This window comes from Eptatretus burgeri, chromosome 14, assembly GCF_056783735.1.
Source record: "Eptatretus burgeri isolate ZD-2024b chromosome 14, Ebu_testis_v1, whole genome shotgun sequence".
Taxonomy (NCBI): Eukaryota; Metazoa; Chordata; class Myxini; order Myxiniformes; family Myxinidae; genus Eptatretus; species Eptatretus burgeri.
The window spans coordinates 2,240,051-2,265,219 of NC_140974.1; the positions used below are offsets into that span (position 1 = coordinate 2,240,051).

A 25,169-nucleotide genomic window follows, 5' to 3' on the forward strand; every position below is an offset into this window, starting at 1 on the left:
AATTCCTTTTTGGGTCGGTATCACACCTTCAATTCCTTTACGGGTCAGTATCACACCTTCAAGTCCTTTACGGGTCAGTATCACACCTTCAAGTCCTTTACGGGTCAGTATCACACTTTCAAGTCCTTTACGGGTCAGTATCACACCTTCAATTCCTTTTCGGGTCGGTATCACAACTTAAATTCCTTTTAGGGTCAGTATCGCACCTTCAATTTCTTTTCGGGTCGGTATCACACCTTCAATTCCTTTACGGGTCAGTATCACACCTTCAATTCCTTTACGGGTCAGTATCACACCTTCAATTCCTTTTCGGGTCGGTATCACACCTTCAATTCCTTTTCGGGTCGGTATCACACCTTCAATTCCTTTACGGGTCGGTATCACACCTTCAATTCCTTTACGGGTCAGTATCACACCTTCAATTCCTTTTCGGGTCGGTATCACACCTTCAATTCCTTTACGGGTCGGTATCACACCTTCAATTCCTTTACGGGTCAGTATCACACCTTCAATTCCTTTACGGGTCAGTATCACACCTTCAATTCCTTTACGGGTCAGTATCACACCTTCAATTCCTTTACGGGTCAGTATCACACCTTCAAGTCCTTTACGGGTCAGTATCACACCTTCAAGTCCTTTACGGGTCAGTATCACACCTTCAATTCCTTTTCGGGTCGGTATCACACCTTCAATTCCTTTTCGGGTCGGTATCACACCTTCAATTCCTTTTCGGGTCGGTATCACACCTTCATTTCCTTTATGGGTCGGTATCACACCTTCATTTCCTTTATGGGTCAGTATCACACCTTCAATTCCTTTTAGGGTCAGTATCACACCTTCAATTCCTTTAGGGGTCAGTATCACACCTTCAATTGCTTTTTGGGTCGGTATCACACCTTCAATTCCATTTTGGGTCGGTCTCGCACCTTCAATTCCTTTATGGGTCGGTATCACACCTTCAATTCCTTTAGGGGTCAGTATCACACCTTCAATTCCTTTAGGGGTCAGTATCACACCTTCAATTCCTTTTCGGGTCAGTATCACACCTTCAATTCCTTTTCGGGTCGGTATCACACCTTCATTTCCTTTATGGGTCAGTATCACACCTTCATTTCCTTTATGGGTCAGTATCACACCTTCATTTCCTTTATGGGTCAGTATCACACCTTCAATTCCTTTTCGGGTCGGTATCACAACTTCATTTCATTTATGGGTCAGTATCACACCTTCAATTCCTTTTCGGGTCGGTATCATAACTTAAATTCCTTTTCGGGTCAGTATCGCACCTTCAATTCCTTTTCGGGTCGGTATCATAACTTAAATTCCTTTTCGGGTCAGTATCGCACCTTCAATTTCTTTTCGGGTCGGTATCACACCTTCAATTCCTTTTCGGGTCAGTATCACACCTTCAATTCCTTTTCGGGTCGGTATCACAACTTAAATTCCTTTTCGGGTCGGTATCACAACTTAAATTCCTTTTAGGGTCAGTATCGCACCTTCAATTTCTTTTCGGGTCGGTATCACACCTTCAATTCCTTTACGGGTCAGTATCACACCTTCAATTCCTTTACGGGTCAGTATCACACCTTCAATTCCTTTTCGGGTCGGTATCACACCTTCAATTCCTTTTCGGGTCGGTATCACACCTTCAATTCCTTTACGGGTCGGTATCACACCTTCAATTCCTTTACGGGTCAGTATCACACCTTCAATTCCTTTTCGGGTCGGTATCACACCTTCAATTCCTTTACGGGTCAGTATCACACCTTCAATTCCTTTACGGGTCAGTATCACACCTTCAATTCCTTTACGGGTCAGTATCACACCTTCAATTCCTTTACGGGTCAGTATCACACCTTCAATTCCTTTACGGGTCAGTATCACACCTTCAATTCCTTTACGGGTCAGTATCACACCTTCAATTCCTTTACGGGTCAGTATCACACCTTCAATTCCTTTTCGGGTCGGTATCACACCTTCAATTCCTTTTCGGGTCGGTATCACACCTTCAATTCCTTTTCGGGTCGGTATCACACCTTCATTTCCTTTATGGGTCAGTATCACACCTTCATTTCCTTTATGGGTCAGTATCACACCTTCAATTCCTTTATGGGTCAGTATCACACCTTCAATTCCTTTAGGGGTCAGTATCACACCTTCAATTCCTTTAGGGGTCAGTATCACACCTTCAATTGCTTTTTGGGTCGGTATCACACCTTCAAGTCCTTTACGGGTCAGTATCACACCTTCAATTCCTTTACGGGTCAGTATCACACCTTCAATTCCTTTTCGGGTCGGTATCACACCTTCAATTCCTTTATGGGTCAGTATCACACCTTAAATTCCTTTTAGGGTCGGTATCACACCTTCAATTCCTTTTCGGGTCGGTATCACACCTTCAATTCCTTTTCGGGTCGGTATCACACCTTCATTTCCTTTATGGGTCAGTATCACACCTTCATTTCCTTTATGGGTCAGTATCACACCTTCAATTCCTTTTCGGGTCGGTATCACAACTTCATTTCATTTATGGGTCAGTATCACACCTTCAATTCCTTTTCGGGTCAGTATCACACCTTCAATTCCTTTTCGGGTCGGTATCACACCTTCATTTCCTTTATGGGTCAGTATCACACCTTCATTTCCTTTATGGGTCAGTATCACACCTTCAATTTCTTTTCGGGTCGGTATCACACCTTCAATTCCTTTTCGGGTCAGTATCACACCTTCAATTCCTTTTCGGGTCGGTATCACACCTTCATTTCCTTTATGGGTCAGTATCACACCTTCATTTCCTTTACGGGTCAGTATCACACCTTCAATTCCTTTACGGGTCAGTATCACACCTTCAATTCCTTTACGGGTCAGTATCACACCTTCAATTCCTTTACGGGTCAGTATCACACCTTCAATTCCTTTTCGGGTCGGTATCACACCTTCAATTCCTTTTCGGGTCAGTATCACACCTTCAATTCCTTTTCGGGTCGGTATCACACCTTCATTTCCTTTATGGGTCGGTATCACACCTTCATTTCCTTTATGGGTCAGTATCACACCTTCATTTCCTTTATGGGTCAGTATCACACCTTCAATTCCTTTTCGGGTCAGTATCACACCTTCAATTCCTTTTCGGGTCGGTATCACACCTTCATTTCCTTTATGGGTCAGTATCACACCTTCATTTCCTTTATGGGTCAGTATCACACCTTCAATTCCTTTATGGGTCAGTATCACACCTTCAATTCCTTTTCGGGTCGGTATCACAACTTCATTTCATTTATGGGTCAGTATCGCACCTTCAATTTCTTTTCGGGTCGGTATCACACCTTCAATTCCTTTTCGGGTCAGTATCACACCTTCAATTCCTTTTCGGGTCGGTATCACACCTTCATTTCCTTTATGGGTCAGTATCACACCTTCAATTCCTTTTCGGGTCGGTATCACACCTTCATTTCCTTTATGGGTCAGTATCACACCTTCATTTCCTTTATGGGTCAGTATCACACCTTCAATTCCTTTTCGGGTCAGTATCACAACTTAAATTCCTTTTAGGGTCAGTATCGCACCTTCAATTTCTTTTCGGGTCAGTATCACACCTTCAATTCCTTTTCGGGTCGGTATCACACCTTCATTTCCTTTATGGGTCAGTATCACACCTTCATTTCCTTTATGGGTCAGTATCACACCTTCAATTCCTTTTCGGGTCAGTATCACACCTTCAATTCCTTTTCGGGTCGGTATCACACCTTCAAGTCCTTTACGGGTCAGTATCACACCTTCAAGTCCTTTACGGGTCAGTATCACACCTTCAATTCCTTTACGGGTCAGTATCACACCTTCAATTCCTTTACGGGTCAGTATCACACCTTCAATTCCTTTTCGGGTCGGTATCACACCTTCAATTCCTTTTCGGGTCGGTATCACACCTTCAATTCCTTTTCGGGTCGGTATCACACCTTCAATTCCTTTTCGGGTCGGTATCACACCTTCAATTCCTTTACGGGTCAGTATCACACCTTCAATTCCTTTACGGGTCAGTATCACACCTTCAAGTCCTTTACGGGTCAGTATCACACCTTCAATTCCTTTTCGGGTCGGTATCACACCTTCATTTCCTTTATGGGTCAGTATCACACCTTCATTTCCTTTATGGGTCAGTATCACACCTTCAATTCCTTTATGGGTCAGTATCACACCTTCAATTCCTTTACGGGTCAGTATCACACCTTCAAGTCCTTTACGGGTCAGTATCACACCTTCAATTCCTTTTCGGGTCGGTATCACACCTTCATTTCCTTTATGGGTCAGTATTACACCTTCAATTCCTTTTAGGGTCAGTATCACACCTTCAATTCCTTTAGGGGTCAGTATCACACCTTCAATTGCTTTTTGGGTCGGTATCACACCTTCAAGTCCTTTACGGGTCAGTATCACACCTTCAAGTCCTTTACGGGTCAGTATCACACCTTCAATTCCTTTACGGGTCAGTATCACACCTTCAATTCCTTTATGGGTCAGTATCACACCTTAAATTCCTTTTAGGGTCGGTATCACACCTTCAATTCCTTTTCGGGTCGGTATCACACCTTCAATTCCTTTTCGGGTCGGTATCACACCTTCATTTCCTTTATGGGTCAGTATCACACCTTCAATTCCTTTTAGGGTCAGTATCACACCTTCAATTCCTTTAGGGGTCAGTATCACACGTTCAATTGCTTTTTGGGTCGGTATCACACCTTCAATTCCATTTTGGGTCGGTCTCGCACCTTCACTTCCTTTAAGGGTCGGTATTGCACCTTCAATTCCTTTACGGGTCAGTATCGCACCTTCAATTCCTTTACGGGTCAGTATCACACCTTCAATTCCTTTAGGGGTCAGTATCACACCTTCAATTGCTTTTTGGGTCGGTATCACACCTTCAATTCCTTTACGGGTCAGTATCACACCTTCAATTCCTTTTCGGGTCGCTATCACACCTTCAATTCCTTTAGGGGTCAGTATCACACCTTCAATTCCTTTTCGGGTCGGTATCACACCTTCATTTCCTTTATGGGTCAGTATCACACCTTCAATTCCTTTTAGGGTCAGTATCACACCTTCACTTCCTTTAAGGGTCAGTATTGCACCTTCAATTCCTTTAAGGGTCAGTATTGCACCTTCAATTCCTTTACGGGTCGGTATCGCACCTTCAATTCCTTTACGGGTCGGTATCGCACCTTCAATTCCTTTACGGGTCGGTATCGCACCTTCAATTCCTTTTCGGGTCGGTATCGCACCTTCAATTCCTTTTCGGGTCGGTATCACACCTTCATTTCCTTTATGGGTCAGTATCACGCCTTCAATTCCTTTTAGGGTCAGTATCACACCTTCAATTCCTTTTAGGGTCAGTATCACACCTTCAATTGCTTTAGGGGTCAGTATCACACCTTCAATTGCTTTCGGGGTCAGTATCACACCTTCAATTGCTTTAGGGGTCAGTATCACACCTTCAATTCCATTTTGGGTCGGTCTCACACCTTCACTTCCTTTAAGGGTCGGTATTGCACCTTCAATTCCTTTACGGGTCAGTATCGCACCTTCAATTCCTTTTTGGGTCGGTATCACACCTTCATTTCCTTTATGGGTCGGTATCACAACTTAAATTTTTTTTAGGGTCAGTATCACACCTTCAATTTCTTTACGGGTCAGTATCGCACCTTCAATTCCTTTTCGGGTCGGTATCACACCTTCATTTCCTTTATGGGTCGGTATCATAACTTAAATTCCTTTAGGGGTCAGTATCACACCTTCAATTGCTTTAGGAGTCAGTATCACACCTTCAATTCCATTTTGGGTCGGTCTCGCACCTTCACTTCCTTTAAGGGTCGGTATTGCACCTTCAATTCCTTTACGGGTCAGTATCGCACCTTCAATTCCTTTTCGGGTCGGTATCACACCTTCAATTCCTTTATGGGTCAGTATCACACCTTAAATTCCTTTTAGGGTCGGTATCACACCTTCAATTTATTTTCGCGTCGGTAGCATACCTTCAATTCCTTTTGGGGTCAGTATCACAACTTCAATTCCTTTTTGGGTCGGTATCACAACTTAAATTCCTTTTCGGGTCAGTATCGCACCTTCAATACCTTTACGGGTCAGTATCACACCTTCGATTCCTTTACGGGTCAGTATCACAACTTCAATTCCTTTTTGGGTCGGTATCACAACTTAAATTTATTTTCGGGTCAGTATCGCACCTTCAATACCTTTACGGGTTAGTATCACACCTTCCGTTTACTTGCCATAAGTAACATCTTGTATGTTGCCTGAATATTGTTTGTTTTTTTCACTTTTAATGAACAGATTTTGGTGAAGATCCAGATACTATAATTTTTTTGAAATGATTCTTCACCATTGAGAGATTGGGTCAAAAACTATATGTAGCACGATGTCTCAAAAAGTTATGGTTGATTTGGACGAAATTTGGTGGACAGGATGGGTGTGTGACTTGCAAGAATTGATTCGATTTTGGTGAAGATCTGAATCACGATCCGAGAGTTTATAATGTTTTTTTTAAGTGATTCTTCATCACTAAGAGACGGGGCCAAAAACGATGTTGTTGCATAATATCTGAAAAATTTGTGGACGACTTATGACAAAACAAGGGGGATGAGTTTGATAGGTGATGGTCTGTTCGGTTGTCATTTCATGAAAATTTCATAAGGATTGTTTTTTTTATTTTTTTTTACTTGTGATTTTTTAGACAGTGTGTGTGACCCAAATGATCTGAAAATCAAGTTTGACATTTATTTTTTTTTTCAATGTTGTCTTCATAGTATGGCAGCCATCTTGGATTTCATTCAAAACTCACCATACATCAGTTAGTTATTTCGCATTTTATTTTATTAACCTCCGCCATCTTCGAAGATGGATGGAGGTTACTGTTTTCACCCCTTTCTGTTTGTTTGTTTGTTTGTGAACAGTATTACGGAAAAACTCTTTGACGGATTTCGACGAAACTTGGTGGGGGGGGGGGTTAGGTATGGTCCAAGGATCATGCCATTAAATTTTGGACTTGGTCCCCCCCCCCCAAAGAAAAATTGTGAGAGTATTTTTTATTTTTGCATGTTTTAAGTGATTTCCAACCCACCCCCCAAAAAATTGTTACCCACCCCAAAAAAGAGAATTTTTTTTTGCATTTCTACATGTTTTAAGTGATTTCCAACCCCCCCAAAAAATTGTTACCCCCCATCCAAAAAAAATTTAGAGAATATTTTTTTTTCTTTTTGCATTTCTACATGTTTTGAGTGATTTCCAACCACCCTCCCCCCCCCAAAAAAAAAACTTTTTAGAGAAATGTTTTTTCTTTTTGCATTTCTACATGTTTTAAGTGATTTCCAACCCCCTCCCCCCAAAATAATTGTTATAGAAAAAAAAATTTTTGCAACTTTTTTTTCAACAAAATTTTGATTTCTTTTTTTTGCATTTCTACATGTTTTAAGTGATTTCCAACCCCCACCCCCCCCCAAAATGTTGGAGAAAAGAACTATAACTGTCAGCACTGTTAACATCATATTTAATGAATAAGATATAAGGTTCACTTGAGTGACCCAGCAGTATTGGCGGTGGAGGTTTTGCACTCTACCGAGTGCTCCCCCTCCAGTTACTTCTGTCATGATAAATAAAGATCCCATCACTCCGATTTCAGCCAGTCGAAATTGGATTGACAAGAAAGGAATATTCAGCGCCTCAAAGATGTCATATGCCTGGTGTATGCTGAATGGTTTGGGTGGTGGGCTTGGGATCCTAGGGTCCTGAGTTCAAATCCCGCTCAGTTGTTGAATTAATACCAGGTGGGGTTAACTCGATCTGTCATCCTTCCGAGGTCGGCAAAATGAGTGCCAGCATGCTGGTATACTGTGTCGGAGTGGCGACCCGTCCAGGATTGTGTCCAATATCCAAGGAGACTACTTAAGGCAGCACCAACTGTCTGCGCAGAGTATGGTCCCGATGGATGGATAGATAATATTTATTGAGATATCATCTGAAGATGTCATCATTCTACATATTCCCTTTTATGTGGATGTGTTGGAGGGAAAAAAAATTGAGAGAGAAACTGATCAACAATAAAAACATCATGGTAATTCCTCAGGACATCACTAAGAATATCCCGAATGCAGAAACTTAAGCATATGAAAAGTCTGTTCATGACAGAATAAAAGGACACAAATCTATGGGACAAAATGAAGGTCAAAGTACAAACATGGACATCAGCTGGAAAGGAGATAAGATCAAAACATGGAAAACAAGAAATTGTGATAAAGGAATCTGCATCAATGATGGCTCGCCTTCTTGTCATATCACGATCTTCCCGTGATGTTGACCTGAAAGAGGTAGTTGGCATGTATGAACTTTCTACAACGAACAATGTAATCATGCAAGCTGGAGGTCCACTGCATTCATGCACAGACAAGTCACAAATGGCTTATGAGCTCATTCATCAGATGATACAGATATAGGCCATGGGCCAGATATGGCCACCGTGCACGGGAATACGTCCAGCTCCCAGCAAACCTATGTTTTTCTGAATCCCCTGGATATACTGAACACGAATATGAATGTTAACATTGAAAATTTTTGGATGCACTACCTGTTTTGACCTTTTGAATAGGGGTACCCTAAAATTATACTTTTATTGATTTGTGTCGAATTCAATTTACTGATGGAATCAAAGTGGCATGCAGAAGGCCCAAATCATATCCAATATACATGTATGATGCATAAAATTGAAGATAATTGCATTCTGATCATCTGTATATGTCTAACAGTGTTGTACATGAAATGTAAATGAATTTTTTTTTGTATACCTTGTCGAGGCTCGTGTGAGAGCTAACACGCAACACACAGCAAGGGGGGCATGATACAAGAGGGGCAGGAGTGGGAAGGACAAAAGAGTGGGGAACAGAGACATTAGGAGATCTGTGGAAGGGAGGGGGATGGAGTGGGGAACATGGGGAACACAAGATGGACATTACAGGGACTTTCAGGAAGGAAAGCAGGGAATTTGAAGGAGGTGGGCTTGGGTGGATTACTGGGGGTAGAAAAGATCGAGGATTTGGATGGGGGATGATAAGAGGTGGTGGTGAACAGCTGTTTTGAAGGCCTGGAGGGAAGAATGGGATTGTTGGAGCGAGGGAGTTCATTCCAAAGGCGGGGAAAAGAGGAATGAAAGGGTGAAGGTGAGAGCAGTGATTCGTGATTTTGGTAGTTTTACCAGAAGGGGGTTGTTGGCGGACCTTGAGCGCCCTGCGGAAATGTGGTGGGGACAAATCGCAGAGAGAGTAGGGGGGCGAGGCTGGAGAGTAGACGGTAGAATACAGAAAGACCACCGACCAGCCTGCGGTGATTGAGTGAGAGGCCCAAAGACTCAGCCTCATTGCGGGAGATGCCAATCATCCGAAATGCCTTGGTTTCCACAGCGTGAAGCCGAGAAAGGTGGGAGGCAGGAACACCAGCCTGGAGGGGAGAGCAGTACTCCATCAGGCTGCGGATGAAAGCTTTGTAAGTGGTCAGGAGCTCAGGTCAGCCGAGGAAGGACTTTGCACGACGTAGGATTCCCAATCGGCGACTGGCTTTGGAGGCGAGGTTTGAAATGTGGCTTTCCCAGGAAAGGTCATGGCAGATCGTGAGACCCAGAAGCTTGAAAGAAAGGACTTCTTCCAGAGGATTGTTGAGAAAGTGGATGGGGGGGGGAGGTTCTAAACGGTCCTTTCGGAGAGACAACGTGAGAATGTGAGATTTGTCCGGATTGAAAGACATGTTACACGTGTTGGACCAGTTTGTGATTTTATCCAGATCTGCAGTGAGTGAAGAAGCTGCTGCTTGCCGGTCTGAGGGATGATCGATGGTACGGCAGAGGGTGGAGTCATCAGCAAAGAGATATAGAGGATTTTCCAGAGAGTTGGAGAGATCATTGATGAAAACCAGAAAAAGAACAGGGCCCAGAATGCTACCTTGAGGAACTCCAGCCTGGACAGGAAGGGGGGGATGAAAGAACTCCATTTAGAGCCACACGTTGACTGCGACAGGAGAGGAAGTCTGCGAGCCATGAGTGAAGATGGCCTTGGATACCATAGGAAGAGAGTTTGGTGAGCAGGGCAGGGTGCCAGACAGTGTCAAAAGCACGTGATATGTCCAGGGATATGGCTAGGATTTCATATCTGGCATTGAGGACCTCCATACATTGTTGGGAGAGCAGAAGCAGCATTTCCAGGCTAGAGTGACCTGATTTTGGGTTGGAGATTATATACATTTGAATAAATATTCCCTATCTTTCGAATAAACACAAAATCAACACTGTATTCCGCAATGAATATATTTGACATTATATGAATATTGCAGGTACAGACTATTCAATGATAGTGAGAAACGATATTAATTTCCTTTTATTTTTCGAAAATATCAAGCAACTATTATGAAAATATACAACGTTAACACACAATAAGCATCAAACAGGTATTCAGACAAATAATGTTTTCAAACAACCACATTTTGATGAAATACATATTTGTAGTGACTTTTATGGAACATTACTTGACAAACTATTACCATGATTACAGAGAATTAGTTATAATACCACACAAAATATTATTAAATAGTATAGTTTGAAAGCAACCAAAAAATCCAAGATGCCCACCATCAGCATCACCAAACTACAATATATTTCATTGCACATAAACATTTCCAGTCTATATCTCCATAATCCGGATCATGTCAGTTACCTATAATACAAGAATATTTTACGTGCAATATTTCATTATCCTTCATATTTCTTCCCATATTCATCCATCATATTTCCAAACATACATCTACAAATTACAGTGCTAATGCAGACTGCAGAAAGCATACATTTCAGAGTGAATAAAATGGTGTTTATATTTGCATTATATCCGCATCATATTGAATACAATACTCACGGAACTAAATAACATAACCAAATCTCAAACATGGTAAGTATTTAAATACAACATATTCGAAACAATTAAAAACAGAAGTTTTCTCCAATAGAAATGAATGTTCCTGTCGTTAACGTGAATTGCAACTAATCCTACTCATTGTTAGACTCTGAGCTGTCTCCATTAAGATAGTCCGATTCGTCTGGAATGTCCGACTCATTAATGTTCGCTGAATCTTCAGCGATGTTTACCAACTGCTGTGGCAGGACCCCTCCCTCGTACCAAATAGGCTCCAGCTTCCCCTCAACTAAAATCCACCCATGTCCATCACTTGGCTCAGGGATTTCAAGATTTGCAGCATGGGCTTTTTTCCAAATGCCAAGTTGTTAGTTGACTCTCCGGATGTGTTGCTCCAGGCTCTTCTTGCATGGAGGGAGAGTGCCCATGTCAACTGTGCTCGAATGGGAGAGACGGTCATCATCTTTCACATACAGCTCATTCATTTTCATGAACCGCAGCTCATTGACGCTCTGAGTACGAGGTCTTCCATATAACGCTAAGGTGAACTCGTCCAGGTCATCCATCAGGTCGTTGGTACTTCCCACGTGTTTCCTAATCTAGCTAGAACTGGTACAAACTTGGGCAGCCTAGAAAGGGTCTTCAGTGGCTTCACCTTGCCTGGACCCTTGAAAGCGCTGGTCGAGTAACTGAATAGTGACACTGCAGCCACTGAATACATGAAGAGCCATTATTGCCGTTGAATGCTGTGTAGAATAACCACGGGCAATTTCGGTCATGTCGATAAGCCTCTTCTTGTTCCCGGTACCTGTGTCAAACAAGATCGTCACAACTATCATAGTTGCAGCGTAGTGCATGAGATGACAAATGTATCACTATCTGGACTCTTCACCCTGATGTGGCTGTACTTCTGACTCCTGGCATACTCACAATACAGAATGATTCGAGAATCAGTTTCTTCTTGAGTGGATTTTAGTGTGTTCAGTTCTCTGTTACACGTTGACAGACCGTCTTCAGATGTCAGTAGATTGCTGATCCGCCACAAGTCACAATTACTTTCCTCCCGTGTAACTTGCTGGCATAAGCGTCTTGGCTCCAGAGTCGAGTGAGGAGTTCAATGAACTATTCCTTGCTCTCATCATTGCTCAAGAAGAACTTCCAATCTGCAGGTTTTTTAGTGTTTCCCCCCTTCAGAATCAGTTTGTCCCCAGATCCTCTCCTCAGTCGTTCCATCGCCTTCACAGAGTTGGGTACGTAGCTATCTGTGCTAAACACAACGATCTTCTAAAACGGTAATTAAAACCGTTTCTAACTATCATTAAATAGTCTGTACCTGCAATAAAATTCATATAATGTCAAATATATTCATTGAGGAATACGGAGTGTTGATTTTGTGTTTATTCGAAAGATAGGGAATATATTGTTGCGGATTCGCGCCCGCCGGCGTGCGAGCGGCCACGTAACTCGAATCGCGGCACGTCGCCCACCGGACGGACACTCCCGTCGTGACCCTCTCGGACTAACGCCGGGAACTAGTCATGGGTGGGCCTTTCGGCCTCACCACGATCGTGCCAATCGGCCCCCCGCGTGGGATAGGGTTGCTCGCCAAATTCGACCTACCTAAGTACCCACACGGAGGGTAGACCGGGCGATCGCACCTCGCCGCAGGTCGACTTCGGACACGGGCCACTTTAAGCGACCCGTTCCGTACTATCGGGATAACCGAGCGGTGTTATCGTCGGCCTCGACGGTTCGATTAATTATTGGGCATATTTAGCCCACGACCAACCCTTTACGTGAAGTAAGATGGAGATTCAATTAAAGAAAAGACGAAGCGAAACGGGAAAAACAGTTCAACATAAAGCACATTTATTTCGCGATGGCACACGGATAGCACACATATACAATTATACACCAAAAGCAAATGTAAAAGAAGAAACACCACAATAATGCACAAAAAGCAAATGTAAAAGTGAAACACAATGCAGATCTACCACCGACTACCGAGCACACGGCAACACTTATACAGTTTTACTTCACAGACGGCGCCGACAACACATATACTCAAAGCAAAAGAAAAAGGGACCACTCTCAACGATGATGGGGGCAGACGGGCCTGGGGCCGAGACCGCGTCGAGCCTACCCGTCTGGTGATGAGCCGCAAAATGGCGGTGTTGCCCCGACTCCGCGGGCCTCGCGGACAGTGTCTGGAATGGGGTGGGAACGGGGCCCCCTTCTCACGCTATCTCAGCGCGGTGGGAAACAGGAGGGGGTTGTTGATGCTCGGGGGGGGATGAGGATATCTCGCTGGCTCGGGTCCCGCGACGAGCGTCTCCACCGCGACCTCGGTCGCGTTACCGGCCTCCCCTCTCCGCAGCTCCCCGACTCTGACACGAGCGCCCTCTCGACTGCCTTCGCCGCCGCCACCTCTCCAACTCTCCACAGCTCCATCCAACTGCTTTCTCCGACTCTTCTCTTCTCCACTCTCCTTGACTGACTCCTACTACTTGACTCTTCCCAACTCAACTGCCTTTTTGGCGAGCGAACGCGGCCCTTTATAGCCCCCGTGGCTTCGCTCCTTCACCTTCGACCCTTTACCTCTGGCTGGCTCCCCATTGGACAGAGGAAAAGTGGGCGTGAATGCTTTTTGATCCGCGAATCTGCATATAGCGATTATACTCCGACACACCTGGAGGCGGGGCCAAATCGCCCCATGCTCACTGATAGGACGGAACAGAAGTGGGCGTGAATCGTTTTTGATCCGATTTCTCGGAAAGGCTGGTGTTTTTGCACCCGCTGCTCGGTGCGCGCCCTGCACGAGTCCAGGATCGGTGTCCACAAGCGGCGCGGGAATGGCGGTGATGCGATGGTTGCGAGAGCGAGATGTGACGGCAAGGGTCGTGGCTGTGGTTGTGAAGCGGCGTTGCGGTTGGTGGTTGTTGTGTGATGGCTGTTGAGACGTGGTTGGTGGTGGTTGTGGTGGTAGTAATGGCGGCTGGTCCAAAATAAAGATAGTAAAAGAAAAACGGCTATCTAAAAGGGTCGCAGCCCGCATGAATGACATTTATTCCCTCTAAACAACGGGTTTGGGCCTAACTACACATATACTTACAGAGATATCTCACCTAAGGGACCTGAATGGTGGTTTGCGAATTTCGTCAACCACAACAATATATTCAAATGTATATAATTTCATTTATATTTATTGTACAACACTGTTAGACATATACAGATGATCAGAATGCAATTATCTTCAATTTGATGCATCATACATGTTCTGTTTTGATCGTGGTCTCGTCATATTCTCATAGTCCTGTCCAGCTTCATGAATTGGAATTATTTCCCCTTGGTTTGGTCTCTCATTCAAAAAAAAAAAAATGACCGTTTTTACAGCCATTTTTCCCTGCTGTGCAGGGGTTTGGCTTTTCCTTGAGGCAATGTTTTATGGCCGGATGCCCTTCCTGACGCCAACCCTGGTCGCCTCTTACGACACACAGGGATATGGTACACCTATTCTAACCAGGGCATACACCGGGACCAGTACACTGGCACTCATTTCACCGACCTCGGAAGGATGACAGGCTGAGTCAACCCCCTGGTGTTAATTCAGCAGCCAACGGGGCTTGAACTCAGGACCCTGGGATCCCAAGCCGCCACCCTAACCACTAAGCCAACACCAGGCTTTGGTCTCTCATTCAACTGACTGTAAACTGCATTTTGGCACCAACAAAGTTTATTGTCTGTTCTAAAGATTCTGATGATGATGTAGCAGGGGATGATGAGGAACTGACAATGTTTGCACTTCCTTGATACTTCTGTCATGCAAACTTGATGGTAAGGAATGTCCCTTGACAGAGCATCTGAAGGAGCGATCAGTTCAGCATCGTTGACACGCCACTGTTCATTTCCAGAGGTCTCTACAATGTGAGCAATTATTTTGACAACATTATGACTTTGGCAGACATGAAGTTGATCCTTGACAAATCTTGATATGTGGCAAAAAAAAGCATTCAGTTCTCTTAAATGATGATTTCAGAGATCTGGTGAATGGCTCCTCTGCAGAAATTGTTTGAGCAGACAGCCCATGCTGTGACTTTACTGGCCTTCCTTTCTTTTTCCGAAGTAGAGGAGTATCTTCATTGGTGAGAGCCCTTATATGACGCTCTTCTGATTGATTGTTTAATGTGTATTGCACTTGTATAGTTGGCGTAACACGCTTTGTGCCACAAGATGTTATTATCCTTCAGGCCTGTTCGAGAGGTGCCCTGAAACTGATCCTTGATAACCACAAACTCATTCTCATCATATCCTGCTCTTTGGTTTACAACCTTTCGCAGTTTATTTATGCTTTCATCCTTTGGCTTTGTAATCACATTCTCAAGGCTCACACCCTGGCAGATGATGCAGTGTGAATAATCCATTTCCAGTCCAGCTCGTTTGGTGTGTGTATCTGCTTTCTCGGCATCCATGATCTGAAAGAAAAAGACAACATTTATTCTCTGGGTTTAATATGGTTAAACTAGAGATTACAAGCAGGTACATAAAACACTGATACAAATACAAAATTAAACAAGTGGTGCCAGGCACAACAAATCCCGCCCATTTAAGGCATAAAGTTATTTTGGGGATCAAATTTAAATTTTATACATCCTTAACCTGAATATTGATAATGAATATTTTAGTCTTGGTTTGAAGTCAATTAAACCATTTTTGACGAAGTTTTGACCTTTTTGTGACCTGACCTTGACCTTTGACCTAATTGGACCCAAAAGTTAATGGGGTCGTCCGAGGTTCATAACCCACCTGTGGATACAATTTGACAGTGTTTGAGCCAGCCGTTTTCCCGTAAAGTTGTGTTTTCATAACCATGTTTTAGTTTTAATGGAAAATTTGTAATTTTGATTGACCATGACCCCCAAAACTTCGGACCCTACCGATCTTCACAAACATGCATTTTTCACTATAGGAATGGGTAGGATAAGTGACAAATAGAATAAGGTTCACTATAAGCTTAGTTTGAAGTAAATCAGATCATTTTTTGACGAAGTTATGAGCGAAAAAAGATTTTGATCTTTTCGTGACCTTGACCTTTGATCCAATTGGACCCAAAAGTTAATGGGGGTCGTCCAAGGTTCATTTCCCACCTGTGGATTAAATTTGATAGTGTTTGCGAAAGCCGTTTTGCCATAAAGTTACAAACAGACAAACAAACCGGACGATTACAATATCCCGCTCCCTCCATCCGGGGGGGGGGGGGGGAATAATAACCTGTTCAACACGGAATACAACAATATATATATAATAAAATAGAGGTAGGTTGTTCATAGGTTTTTGTGCCTATTTTATCATAAAAAGATCATAAAAAGTCCAGTCTAAATTTATAAAATCAATCCTTCCTATGTATTTATCACATAAACATATTGTTGCGGATTCGCGCCCGCCGGCGTGCGAACGGCCACGTAACTCGAATCGCGGCACGTCGCCCACCGGACGGACAATCCAGTCGTGACCCTCTCGGACTAACGCCGGGAACTAGTCATGGGTGGACCTTTCGGCCTCACCACGATCGTGCCAATCAGCCCCCCGCGTGGGATAGGGTTGCTCGCCAAATTCGACCTACCTAAGTACCCACACGGAGGGTAGACCGGGCGATCGCACCTCGCCGCAGGTCGACTTCGGACACGGGCCACTTTAAGCGACCCGTTCCGTACTATCGGGATAACTGAGCGGTGTTATCGTCGGCCCCGACGGTTCGATTAATTATCAGGCGTTTTAGCCCACGACCAACCCTTTACGTGAAGTAAGATGGAGATTCAATACAGGAAAAGACGAAGCGAAACGGGAAAACAGTTCAACAATAAGCACATTTATTTCGCGATGAACGGAAAGCACACATATACAATTACACCAAAAGCAAATGTAAAAGGAGAAGAAACACACAATATTACACAAAAAGCAAATATAAAAGAAAAAGACAATGCAGAGCTATCCAACTACCGAGCACACGGCAACACTTATACAATTTTACTTCACAGACGGCGCCGACAACACATATACCCAAAGCAAAAGAAAAGGACCACCCTCAAGGATGAGGGGGGTAGGCGGGCCTGGGGCCGAGACCGCGTCGGACCTACCCGTCTGATGATGAGACGCAAAGTGGCGGTGGCGTCCCAACTCCGCGGGCCTCGCGGACAGTGTCTGGTAGGGGGTGGGAAAGGGGCCCCCTTGTCGTACTATCTCAGCGCGGGGGGGAAACAGGAGGGGGTTGTTGATGCTCGGGGGAAAGGAGGATATCTCCCTGTCTCGGGTCCCGCGACGAGCGTCTCCACCACGACCTCGGTCGCGCCGCCGGCCTCTCCCTCCGCAGTTCCCCGAATCCGACGCGAGCACCCCTCAACCGCCTTCGCCACCGCCGCCTCTCCACAGCTTCGTCCGATCGCCCTCTCTTGACTCGTCCCAACTCTTCACTGGCTCCGCGAACTCCCAACTGCTTCGACTGACGAACGCGGCCCCTTATATGCCCCGTGGCTTCGCCCCTTCACCTTTGACCCTTTACCTCTGACCCTTCACCTCTAACTGGCTCCCCATTGGACCGAGGAAAAGTGGGCGTGAATGCTTTTTGATCCATGAATTTGCATATAGCGACCACACTCCAACGCCCTGGAGGCGGGGCCAAATCGCCCCACGCTCACCGATAGGACGGAACAGAAGTGGGCGTGAGTCGTTTTTGATCCGTTTTCTTCGGAAAGTCTGTGATGTTTCTGAACACGCTGCTCGGTGCGCGCCCTGCACGAGTCCAGTATCGGTGCCCACAAGTGGCGCAAGAATGGTGGTGATGCGATGGTGGCGAGTTGTGACGGTAAAGGTCGTGGCTGTTGTTGTGAAGCGACGTTGTGGTTGGTGGTTGTTGTGTGATGGCTGTTGAGACGTGGTTGGTGGTGGTAGTAATGGCGGCTGGTCCAAAATAAAGATAGTAAAAGAAAAACGGCTATCCTGAAGAGTCGCAGCCCGACTGAATGACATTTATTCCCTCGAAACAACGGGTTTGGGCCTAACGACACATATACTTACAGAGATATCTCACCTAAGGGACCTGAATGGTGGTTTGCGAATTTGGTCAACCACAACACTACCCCCTCCCCTTTTGACAGACTCGTCCCGAGTCGTCAAATTTTCGTGTGCCATCATGTGTAGTTTTCCCCTAGTACATTTTACTTACGGATCCCTGAGTGCGACATTCATGGTATTCGTGTCCCCAAAATAAATAACCTGAGGGCTGAGTAACTCCCTAAACAAACTCACTCACACGGACGACTTAAATAAAATTGCCGGCGCTAAGACATACATGCCGGGGGCGCACTCATATTTACAGTACATCTTAACCTTAACTGACAAATTTTACACTAAACCATGGCCCAGGATCAATGAACTCTGCAAAAAGAAAGCAGTGAGCAGGGAGCCAGGCTGCTCACATGCAGTCTCTGGCTCAAACAATGCAGGTGACAGGGAACGTGGCCGGCTGCTCACACGCAGTCCAAGGCCTTCCCTTTTGAACTGAACGCATGGTGTACCACAACGGTGCATGGGCTGCACAAACGCAGTCTCCGTGCCAGCTCAAGTGGCACATGCAATGAACACAACGAATGGATGGATGAATGGATGGACGCAAACACGGTGCACGGGCCGCCACTGCAGGCCCGTGTTGTAGCTGCCAACAGGGCAGTTCTTGCAGCTTGCAAACTGTTGCTTTCTGATCCTGGCGCACATGGAAATGAACAGGGTGGGGGCAAAGCAGACATTGAACGGGGCTGGTGAACAGGGGCAGTGGGCATGGCATGGCAAAGGTAGCAGGCAAACACAGCCCGCAGAAGAAGGCCGCTGCAGGCAAACCCAGCCGGCAGATGAACTGGCCGGCACAGGCCTTGCAGAAAACAGCTGCAGACGATCCGGCCGGCACAGGCCTTGCAGCACAGCAGCTGCAGACGATCCGGCCGGCACAGGCCTTGCAGCACAGCACCTGCAGACGATCCAGCCGGCACAGGCCTTGCAGCAAAACAACAGCTGCCGATGAAGTGGGCCGGCCTTTGCCTTGCAGCAACGCAGCCAGCAGATGAAGCTGGCCAGCCTTTGCCGTTCAATGGAGGTTGGTGGAGGGAGTGCGGTGGTGCTGGCCACTCGGAAGGCGGGCTCGGACCGACCCTACGGTCTCCCTCCCAACCTATCGCCTTTGCCTGTCACTGTCTATACCCACTCCCTTAATTTGTCCAAAACCAATTTCGCCCCCACTTATTTTTTTTTCATTTTTTTTTTTACTTCCCCACTATAAATCGTCCCCTAACCCCCTGTACTGTCCTTGTTCGGCTAACCTATCCTGTCACCTAGCCTACTCCCAACCCCTATGTTCCCTTCCCGGAGGGGAATAAGGGAGAGCTAACGTCCTGTGTCGAGGCCCAACGAAGCCCCAGAATGGCCTCCCCAGAGTTCAGCGATCTAACCCAAAGTGGGTCCAGCGGCCCACAATGAGAGCGAGGGGATGGATGGTGCGGAGGGGCACATCTCCTAATCTACCCTAACCATTTAACTGTTAAACTACCCCGGGGCTTTCAACAAGCGCCTCTCGCTTAAACTATTGGTTCTAACAACCCAGATTCCCGTCGCCTGTGTTGGTGTCCTCACAATTTCGGGCCTCGCCCCCCAATTTTCTCTCCGTGCCCTCACACGGTCTCATGGCTGGGACACGTGGCTCCCTTTGGCAGGCACGACCCTCTGCCGAATCTCCCGCTATGGCACCCCCGGGCACTACACTGCCTCCGAGCCTACCAGCTCCCTAACACCGGGGAGTGCCCCCCATGGCACCTCCCCTGAAACACACACGTGGCAGGCTGGCTTCCCAGGCCCCTTTCCGAGGGTCACCCGTACCCACAACACTGCCCACGCGGCTAATGGCGCCCCGGGCCCCCGCACCAAGCAGGCGCACCCGTGCCCACTACGCTATCCCGGCCCCCCATGGGCCCTTGGCCTACCACGGCCGACTGGCCTGGTGCCCGGGGTACCCACTCAGCGATACTCACCTTTCGCAGCCACGCTCCCAGCCCGTCAACAGGGCTCCTGCACCCCTCCAAACGGGTTTCGAGCCTACACACCCACCAACAACAAAACGACCTCCATTTTGTAAATTTGACTAACCCCCTAACTCACTCGACACTGACCCCGGGGTCCCTTGGGCGGGAGTCACTCCTCCCCCAATCACTCATCGCACCATGCATTCCCCATTCGCTCTACTCACACAGACCCGCTGGCCTCACTCACTCACCAAGCACATGCTTCCACTTCACTCACCAACAACTCTTCAACACACTCACCGCTGAACTCCGCCATCCTTCTAACTACCTCCCCTAACTAACTCGTGCTCCCACGTCGTCCCTTAAACTAGTAGCACGTTCCTTTTAACACTACGTAGCTAAACTACGTCCCCTCTACACATTCACAAGTCTGTCACTGTCTTAAATGTCCCAAAAATTATTTACCCAACCTAAATCTCGCTACAATCCCTCTAACTAATCCATTCCCCGGACTCCATGAGGACTTACCCCTGCCCCATGAAGTCGGTCTAACTAAGCTAACCCTTCCCCCTAACTAGTTTCCATCCTGTGCCCTGGTCAAGGGGGTCTTCCACCCCTTGCCCAGGAATCCTGTACACCCGAAAGTGAGGCTTGCTTTTTTTTTTTTTCCATGCGCAGCACCTGCGCGGCAACTCAGAGCTCGCGCACTTTGCACCTGCCCGTGACGTCATGCAGCTGCACGTGTTCCTCGTCCCTCCTTGGACGGGACCATCCGGCAGAGATACCCCTCCTGCCGGATTCCAACCCCACGTGCAGCCATGACGTCACCGTGCGCATAAAAAAAACAAGCCCCACGTCTCGAGGGGTTCCCCACGCGAACACATGTGCTTTGCCCGTTGGAGCTTAACACACACGATCGCGTGGAGAACCCGTCCGGTCCAAATCCGTAATCCTGCCTAAACTTTGTCCGTCCGCGGGATCGGCAAATCCACCGCGTGCGTTTCCGGACCGGGACTTCACTCTCGCAAGCGAGCACGTGGGGGCCTCGTGCGTTGCACAGCACGGACCTCGCGCGCGCTGCTGGGCGAACCCGGCACGGTCCCCGAAACAACTACAGCCGCTACTCGGCTTTCTTTCCTCACATGTCGCCATCGTCGTCGCCATTCGACACCCGCATTCCTGTGTGTAACGACGCTAACACACCTCACCATTAAATTCACACCGGGAGACGCGGCTGCATGTTCACACATGCCGACCGACATCTCCCTTACATACCGCTCTCTCACACACACGGTCTCCCTTGCACTCGGCCGTTCACTCACGCATGCTACCTCCCTCGCACACGTGGCTCCACGCACTCGCGGCCTTTCACTCACTCGTGCCATTTCCCTCACACAAACCACACCACTCACACGCGGGGGCACTCACCCGCGGTGCCTCATCCACACACCATGCCTCAGTCACACACGCGGGGGCACTCACCCGCGGTGCCTCATCCACACTGGCCGTTTCATCCACACACACGGCCTCTTCCACTTGCGGTGCCTCTTTTACACACGGCGTGCTGGGAAGCACGTACTCCGGCACAATCGCCACCACACCACTCACACACGGGGTCGCTTCCACACACGGGGACGCACTCACACCTTGCACCACACACACAGGGACAACCACACTGGGGATTCGTGTCCCCACAAGGGTCTCCGGGCCTCTATACCCCCCAAGCTCTCCGTGCACCTGTCCACAGCACTCCTCCCCTCGACCTCGCAAAGCACGACCGACCTCACCTGGTCGTGACTCGCCTCAAGGGGGCATACTCCCTCCCCTCGTTCCTGGAGGAGGCCATCCAACTGCTCGCACCGGGCCTCCACCCAGTCCACCAGCTCACCCCCATTGTCCTCCACTACCTCCGTGTTTGTGTGTGCATCACTTACCCCGTCTTCATCGTGCAGTCTTCCCTCTATCATTCCCATCTCCCGTGTCTCTGCCAACTCAGTCACCTCTTCACCCTTTACCTCCCTTGTCTCAACTATTATTTCTGTCTCTTCCCTTGTTATCTCCCTCGTGCACGTCTCCGTCACCCCAATTAGTTTGTCCCTCTCGTTACCATCACTTTTTCTGTCACGACCCTCGCCCAACACGCCCCCCGAATTATTTTGTCACCCGCCTCCACCGCGGGCCCGACAGCCGTTGCACCCCCTTCCAGCTCGTTCGCTCCCACACGTGGAGTCGCCATTTTTAGCTCCCTGGTAACGGCCTTCATGCCCGCCTGCAGGCTTCGGCCCATGTTCTGCGTCTCACCCCGCAGCTTTTTCGTTTCTTCCTTCATGTTTGTTTCCATTTTAGTTTTCATGCGTTTTATTGCGTTTGTGAATGTATCTATCTTTTCGTTCATTTCCGCATTCCTTTGTTGCGCATCCGAATTCATCTTTGCCAGCATGGTGAATAGCTGGGCCATGTCGGGTGCGCTTGGGTGAGCCTTTTCGGCAGGGATCGGGGAAGGGTTTTGGTGGAGAGGGGGAGGGGAGGTGTCATACACCGCGGCCGCTGCCGCACCTATTTCGGGCTCTGGGTTCAGTTGGGCGAGTTCGTTTTCCTGTACAACCAACATTTCCTGCATGGGGATTTCATCCTGGACCATGGATTCTACACATGCTACATCCATTTCTAATACCCCCGGCTCCCGCTCGCCTTGAGACGCCATCTTATTTCTCGCAAAGGGTTAATTTCGCTCGCTCGTAATTTGGAGGGAATCGGGGGGTCGCTCCTCTCACCCCTGGACCGATTCCCGTGAATTTAGCTGGAGACAGGAGAGCCCGTTTTCCCGTTCTCCGATACCAGTGCCGCGAGGAGGGCGATGAGTTTATATCGCACGACCTGACACCAGTGTTGCGGATTCGCGTGCGAACGGCCACGTAACTCGAATCGCGGCACGTCGCCCACCGGACGGACAATCCAGTCGTGACCCTCTCGGACTAACGCCGGGAACTAGTCACGGGTGGACCTTTCGGCCTCACCACGATCGTGCCAATCGGCCCCCCGCGTGGGATAGGGTTGCTCGCCAAATTCGACCTACCTAAGTACCCACACGGAGGGTAGACCGGGCGATCGCACCTCGCCGCAGGTCGACTTCGGACACGGGCCACTTTAAGCGACCCATTCCGTACTATCGGGATAACTGAGCGGTGTTATCGTCGGCCCCGACGGTTCGATTAATTACCAGGCGTTTTAGCCCACGACCAACCCTTTACGTGAAGTAAGATGGAGATTCAATACAGGAAAAGACGAAGCGAAACGGGAAAACAGTTCAACAATAAGCACATTTATTTCGCGATGAACGGAAAGCACACATATACAATTACACCAAAAGCAAATGTAAAAGGAGAAGAAACACACAATATTACACAAAAAGCAAATATAAAAGAAGAAGACAATGCAGAGCTATCCGACTACCGAGCACACGGCAACACTTATACAATTTTACTTCACAGACGGCGCCGACAACACATATACCCAAAGCAAAAGAAAAGGACCACCCTCAAGGATGAGGGGGGTAGGCGGGCCTGGGGCCGAGACCGCGTCGGGCCTACCCGTCTGATGATGAGACGCAAAGTGGCGGTGGCGCCCCAACTCCGCGGGCCTCGCAGACAGTGTCTGGTAGGGGGTGGGAAAGGGGCCCCCTTGTCGCACTATCTCAGCGCGGGGGGGGGGGAAACAGGAGGGGGTTGTTGATGCTCGGGGGAAAGGAGGATATCTCCCTGTCTCGGGTCCCGCGACGAGCGTCTCCACCACGACCTCTGTCGCGCCGCCGGCCTCTCCCTCCGCAGTTCCCCGAATCCGACGCGAGCACCCCCTCAACCGCCTTCGCCGCCGCCGCCTCTCCACAGCTTCGTCCGATCGCCCTCTCTTGACTCGTCCCAACTCTTCACTGGCTCCGCGAACTCCCAACTGCTTCGACTGACGAACGCGGCCCCTTATATGCCCCGTGGCTTCGCCCCTTCACCTTTGACCCTTTACCTCCGACCCTTCACCTCTAACTGGCTCCCCATTGGACCGAGGAAAAGTGGGCGTGAATGCTTTTTGATCCATGAATTTGCATATAGCGACCACACTCCAACGCCCTGGAGGCGGGGCCAAATCGCCCCACGCTCACCGATAGGACGGAACAGAAGTGGGCGTGAGTCGTTTTCGATCCGTTTTCTTCGGAAAGTCTGTGATGTTTCTGAACACGCTGCTCGGTGCGCGCCCTGCACGAGTCCAGTATCGGTGCCCACAAGTGGCGCAAGAATGGTGGTGATGCGATGGTGGCGAGTTGTGACGGTAAAGGTCGTGGCTGTTGTTGTGAAGCGGCGTTGTGGTTGGTGGTTGTTGTGTGATGGCTGTTGAGACGTGGTTGGTGGTGGTAGTAATGGCGGCTGGTCCAAAATAAAGATAGTAAAAGAAAAACGGCTATCCTGAAGAGTCGCAGCCCGACTGAATGACATTTATTCCCTCGAAACAACGGGTTTGGGCCTAACTACACATATACTTACAGAGATATCTCACCTAAGGGACCTGAATGGTGGTTTGCGAATTTGGTCAACCACAACAATATGAAGATAAACTTTATCCAATCTGAAATGCCCTCAGAAAAAAATTTCAATCCAGTTCTAAATTGATCAATTTGTTATATCAGTAAAATTTCCGTGAGTTTTAGTCCAGTTTTAAGATGGCCGAGGAAAAAAATGTCAAACAATGTTTTTCTCAAACTATAGGTCAAGAACAATAAATTATACCACATTTGCAAAAATCTAAATGAAATTTTCACACAGTCATATTTGTGACAAAACCAAACAGACTTTGATAAGAACAAGCTGATTGGATTTTGCTTCAGGTCGGAATAATGATCCGGCCTATTAGTGGAATACTAAATGTAAACTGCTCAGCCTGGTGAACGGATATGCTCTACCGAGTGCTATTCTAGTTGATGTGCCAAGTTTGGTTCTCTCTCTGAAAAATCATGGATTTAGTAACCTATTAATTGTGACCTATGAATTTTGTCTTGTTAAACTTTTTGAACATAATTGTTTTTTTTTTATTTTTTTTTTTTTTTATATTTATGTTTTTTTGTTTGTTTTTCGTCATTTTTAAAAACCAAATATCTTGAGTCTTCCTG

At 47.3% G+C, this 25,169-nt stretch overlaps 1 protein-coding gene and 1 long non-coding RNA gene across 5 annotated transcripts in view; one reads left to right on the forward strand and one right to left on the reverse strand.

The window, feature by feature from the left end:
- Positions 1 to 25,169, forward strand: part of LOC147012555 (pseudouridylate synthase TRUB2, mitochondrial-like) — a 71,804-nt gene that overhangs the window by 21,473 nt on the left and 25,162 nt on the right. The gene's annotated exons all lie outside the window — the stretch shown is intronic.
- On the reverse strand, positions 8,102 to 15,427 carry LOC147012556 (uncharacterized). The gene is made up of 2 exons (XR_015050988.1): positions 15,343 to 15,427; positions 8,102 to 8,363 (listed from the first exon to the last, which is right to left on the reverse strand). It is a non-coding gene; the product is annotated as an uncharacterized LOC147012556 (long non-coding RNA).